This window comes from Dreissena polymorpha, chromosome 3 (genome assembly GCF_020536995.1).
Source record: "Dreissena polymorpha isolate Duluth1 chromosome 3, UMN_Dpol_1.0, whole genome shotgun sequence".
In the NCBI taxonomy this organism is placed as follows: Eukaryota; Metazoa; Mollusca; class Bivalvia; order Myida; family Dreissenidae; genus Dreissena; species Dreissena polymorpha.
The window spans coordinates 62,670,996-62,677,404 of NC_068357.1; positions in this window are offsets into that span (position 1 = coordinate 62,670,996).

The following is a 6,409-nucleotide window of genomic DNA, read 5'->3' on the forward strand; positions in this document are numbered from 1 at the left end:
CATTGACCAATGTGATTTTCATATTGTGAATTTCATCAATTTGGGGATGTCAATTTTACTTAAAGTTTGCATTGGAAGTGGTCTTGTCCTTGATGTTTTCTGTATTGTACATGTAAAGAATTTAGTCATTAGGATTTAGTATGTGTTAACACTGTTAAACATAAATAGATCACTTCCGTTATTCATTCCTGTCTTAGAAATAATGTGTTCCATGACATCGGAAACTTCTCAGACCCTAGTGAAAGCATTTGTCTTGCATGCACTATGCTATTCCTTAGGTCTCTTGCCTTGATATATCACACAATTACCTAGAAAAGTATTTAAATATAAAATTTATCTAGCCTCAGGAGCACCAGTATTTGAAACAAAAAATGTAAAAGACAAAAAATATCAAAAAGTTATTCAGGTCAAATAATATCAGTATCTAAATATTAATATTCTACATTTCAATTTTTAGAGAAATTACATGAATTAGTTAAACAACTTCAAAGAGATATTTTAAAAAAGGTATTTATATTGTAAAAAGTACTTGATAATCAATAGGGTTATAAAATATTGCCTAGTTAATGGGTGTTAAAACACCTGTGTGTTGTAGAGTCATTGTATATACTAGTATCAGATTGTTTACATAGTTCAAGATCAGCTATAATTTATTGGCACTGTACATATGTTCCATTTCTCCTACATGTTCAAGCAAGTTATTGTATTTAAATACTGTAGTTATGGTTTAGATGTATATACGAGTTTGGAATTATCACAGTACATAGTGTCCATTTAAGAAACGTTAACTTTTGTTGAATTTAGATAGGCAAATTGTTTTATGAGCATGATGCATGCATAGGTCAGTTTCTGACATGTTTAGATCACACCCCTGTGTTGATGTTTAGAGTTCAGAATTAATTTCTGTTAAAGTTTGCAATTGATTTCGAACGTTTTATAAACCTGTTATAAATGAACACAGAACTGTTCATGGTCAGTTCTCAACAGTTTTCCCAATTTATAGGGTATGATAAGTAATCACTGTTACAATAATTTGCCTTCATTATGAATTTGTATGTCCCCCACCACTATAGTGGGGGACATATTGTTTTTGCCCTGTCTGTTGGTTTGTTTGTGTGTTTGTTTGCTCCAACTTCAATATTGCAAAAGCAACTTGATATATGGCATGCATGTGTATCTCATGGAGCTGCACATTTTGAGTGGTGAAAGGTCAAGGTCATCCTTCAAGGTCAAAGGTCAAATATATAGCTTCAAAGCGGCGCAAAAGGGGGCATAGAGTTTCTGACAAACACATATCTTGTTTTATCATTGGCCAAAATGTTTAATTTTGTTAGCCTTTTTTATCATTGAAAATTGTCATTACCTGTATGGAACACAATTCATGTTCGTACTTCACAATTACATATTGTACCAAATGAGATTGAAGACATATGTTGATAAAATGTTCCAATTTATAGTTTAAAAGATCAGCGGTTTGTTTCACAGAGAAGATCAGCAATCATTTTTTTTAGAATGTATCTTTTAACTAACAGAATTTACTTTATTACCCGATATTAAAACAAAACATGTTTTACGTAAATACATGTAAAGCATTACACATGTAAATGGATCATGTTTACTGCACCAAAACGATCAATTTTGTTTATTTTATGATACTGTTCATTGTGTTTCTTGCAAGAATCCCATTCTACACATATATATATTATTACCATCAAATGTATGCAGTACTTAGCCATGTGATGAATTTCAAGTGCTTTTTATTATTATAGTTACCGTTTTCCCTGTAAGTGGCATGAAAGGTGTTTCCTTATTTTCCAATAGTTTCTTACAATCTGCTTGTTTGACAGATTTAGTTATAGGGGACAGGAGTGACCCTTTTTGAAACACAGCCTTGTTGTTCAGTTATCATTTAACCTAGTCTTTTCCAAAACTAGTGCAAAAAGTTCAAATAGGTTATACAGAAAGTGCACAGAAAAAGTGAAATTGTACACACTGAAAGAGCACAGCAGCAAAATGGGTTTGACTCAGCAAAATATTGTGTAATCATGGTTAATGTTTATTTCTATATTTATTGTTTTGGTGTATAACAATAAATGTTCAGTAGAAGTGGTATATTCTACAAATGGTATATTCCAACATATCAACAGCAGACCATTGGTAAAATGTTTGGTCGTTTCGAATGAACAAATAAAGTTAAGATTAAGCCACCCACAAAAACAATAATAAGTGGAAAAGGAAAGTGTTGTTTCTGTTCACACCTTTACATCTTAAGGGAGGCAATAATTTTATTCCACTTGTCTCCAATTTTTCATACGATTTAAATGTGCTACTTATCCATATTTTACTAATTTTTGCTCAGAAGAAATAAGCACTTGTTATATATCATAGTTTAAGATTTTGTGTTAAGTCTGTTTTTAAAAGCATTTATTATTTTTTGTGTTAAAATTTTTGTTTTTGTCCAGAAAATTGTTATCAAATTATTACACATGATATATATTTTGTGATAAATGTGTCTTTTTGTGTGAGAAATATATATTGGTCTAATATATATCTTTTCAGATAAGTTTTATCAGCTTAATTACCTACATATTTTCTTAGAAATTCAGTGACAAATTGTCCCCAATTTATTACAGTCATGATTTCAGTCCAAAAGCTTCTATTTACCCTAACAGTTTTTATTCATTTGAAACAGTCATGGTAAGATACCTTTATGGATTGATTACACACGACTTTTGAACATGAGGCAGAGGAATGGCCTCGGAAAAAGAGAAATATATAAATCATTGATAGCTAATACTTAGCGAGCAAAAAATGAAAAACAGTAACAGTATGTTGCTCTCACCTTGTTGTTGTTATGAAAAATTAACAAGTTTTCAAAGGTAGTAGAATAAAGGTTTTCTTGATGCTATATTTTAATGGTGAAAAAGAAATACTCAATGATTCACGAAAATATCCTTTGGGGCCAATTTTGATATCTGAAATACATGCTTTATCTGTACAGTAATTGACCTATATAAATGAAAATATATTTATATGAAGTGTTGTATTTTTTCTTGGGGATGCATGCTTGATGACAAAAAATTTAATTTATATTTTTGTGAATAAGAAATGTTTTTGATAAATTGTATACATAAATTGTAATTGAAACCAGACCAAAAATACTGTTTGCTTGATAATTTTTGTGTTTGAGTATCATAAGTGGCTTTTTTCATTTGAAGTAAACATTATGTCTTTTACCTAGGACACAAGTTTGGGAAAGCTTTTCTAACTTGATATTCCAATCATGTTGTTTATGCCGATAAATATCAGACCTGAGATGTTTGTGTTCAGTAATATATTACGTATCATACCTTTTCACTGATATTGTTCTGATTCAAAGTTGTCCGGTATATAGTTTTGTAATATATAAAGCTCAGCCGAAATAAAAATTGGCTCTGCAAGCTCTAAATGTTATTTTATTCTAAGAATCATTGGATATGTTTTATAAGTACAAGGCAGCAATCTGTTATTCTCTTTATTTCTAAACAATGTGACTACTTCATTTACAAAAGTCTCAGTGGTATAGTGGATATGGTGTCTGCCTAGGGACTGGGATGTCACCGGTTCGATCCCCATCATGGGAGCATTCTTTTAATCTTCCCCAAAGACATCAAGTACTGGTTCTTAGTCCCAGGAAACGGACTCGAAAGAATTTCAATTGAGCTAAATTAATAGGATTATAACTAAACTTAATTTACCTTCTTGATTTTTGTGTTCCTTTATGAAGTTAGTTTTGCGGTATTCATATTGTCAGAATGTGTATAAATGAAGAAGGATTAAGGACTCATTTTTAACTTTGGTCTTCAGATTATTTCTCAGATATCATGTTTATGAACTTATTGCGTTTTATTATCATGTTGCATATTTGAACATAGGTTCGATGTTTAAAAAAAAAGCAGTGATCAAGAGCAACTATTGTTGGACTGTTTGTCAATAAATCAGGTTAGCACACCATCAAATTTTGCATGCATACTTTTCTTTGACATAAAAACCAAAATAAACAACACATTATGTTCAATTAACACCCATTCATCATAACTTACAACTCCTTTGAAATGTTCTAAGAAAAAAGCGGTAATTTTGTCATATTTAATTACACATTATAATTGTCAGTCAAGTCAACACTTTCATTGGATATTATTTCATGTGCATATTAACAAGCAAAGTAAGGTACATAAATTAAAATATTTTGTGTTTTTTTTTAGATATGGTTATTCATGGATTCCGTGGTTGCGTAAATATATTTACATTACAGCCATTCCTGTCCCATTTTACCCTGCATTCCAGATCTCCCCCAGTCATCCACCCATTCATGTCAAGAACAGAGAATTTGTGATAGCCATAAATGTAATTATTGCTTGACCAGTTTGTATCCCTGCTCGAAAGCATGTCAGAGATGTGAAGTTGTGTATGTTTGTCTGTCCGTCTGTGTGAACTTGACATTATAACTTGAAACATAGTGAACAGGTCTGTTTATTTGTGTGGTATTGCTTGTTGTTTATTTTAATCAATGACTCGAATATTTACTCCAAACGTTTGTTGTTGGAGTGTTATACATCCAAAATCAATAAATTAATCAAGAATATAACAAGCAAGAGAAAATGTTTTATTTATGTCTGATGAATTTATTTTGTTGGTGTATTTTTGTTATTTTTGCCTTTATTTGCTGTAGGGTTTGCTTACAAAGAAAAGTATTGTGTACCATCATGTAGAGTTTTTTTAAGCTTATGTAATTCCATCAGAGATTGTGCTTGGAGTTAGAACGGCAAAGTTTTAGCTAGAGATCGGATGCTCTAGCATTGTTCAATTGGTTAATTAATTCATTATGAAGGAGTAATATTGTACCAATTAACAAATAAATGTTCCTTACTTTTGGAGATCACTTTCTTATCATGCATATGGTTTCTTATTAAAATACAAGGGGAATGGTAATACATGTCATTAATGGACTATTAAGTCCAACTTTACGTAATGTGCTCAAAGTTAGCCGTCCTGATCATCTTTTGTCCATCGTCTTGTATCAACATTTACCCTGTGACCATTCAAGAGGCCGCTGATATCTTGACTCTTTGTTTTAATAATATCTTGGCTTCTGGGCAGTTGTAAAATATTCTGATGGCGGAAAGTTTTCTTTTTCCGAACTTAAGTTCTATTGATTCCTCAGATGAGTTCCAGAATGGTTCTGGTCCGTTGGAAAACATGGCTGCAAGGGGTGGGGCAGTTTTCCTGATGTGACTAAAGTGAATCCTAGTGAAAACTCTAAAAGCCTAATATTTTGTCCAACCTTCATGAAATTTCCAAAGCATGTAATTATATCTCAGCTGACCTTGAAAATGGTTCTTAAAAACACGGTTAGCCCTTTCCCACTTGGAGACAAAGTGAAAATGGCTGTCTGTTCAGGTTTTATGCTGTTTGCTGCTCATCTTGGGGTTGGAAATGAAGCCTTTAAAACTTGAATCTAGTAAGAAAGGTCTTAAATCTTACTTTCTAAGAGACTACAAACTTGTCAAAATATGTATCTAAGTAGAAGGTTCAGAAATTGAGGAATTGTTGGAATAGAAAAGCAACAACAGAACCCACATTTATTATACAAACATCTCAAAAGCTGCTTAGAACAGTTTAGTTCCTTTGGTTCTCAGATGAGCGACTAAGGACCTTTTGCTCTCTTGTTGTTAATTGACATGTTCCCTTCACGATGTATTGTAAAGAGATCATAAATGAATGCATAAGAAATGCTAATTGATCAGGGTAACAATTGCTAGCATCCAACCCATAGCAATTTGAGACGGACCTTGTGAGGAGAACATTACATGTTGTTTTCCTCTTTCAAAAACTGTCTTAAATTATTATGAGACTTAATATAAATCAAACATACGAGGTATAACTATTTATTTTGTTGTTACGCTTGAGTTACTTCTTGGTTATACAGACTTGCCATGCTAGCTTGATTTTCATTTACAGCAGTAATTTGTATTTCTGTACAACAGAGCATAATTTTGTTCAATTTGTTATAAATGAGCGATGTTAGACTATAGCAACCTCCAAAATGTATCCATTGTTGGGGTGTGTGCTTATTTGAACTTAATCATAAAGTGTAAAGTGTACATTGCTTGTATTACGTTTTATGTATAAAAAAAGCGATTTAATGAATACGATTGAAGAATTATAATTCAAATACTTGATTACATTCAGAACAAAAACAGAAACTTGGGACTTCAAACCCCTTTATAAATGTGTGGGCAGCATGTTATTTATTCAAACAGATTATCTTGCCACTTTGTTGAATTAAATTTGTATGAAATTTTGTCATTTTTTAGCTTGAAGTAATTTGTTATGCAGACTGCCCCTGGAATCAATCAATTCATATTTT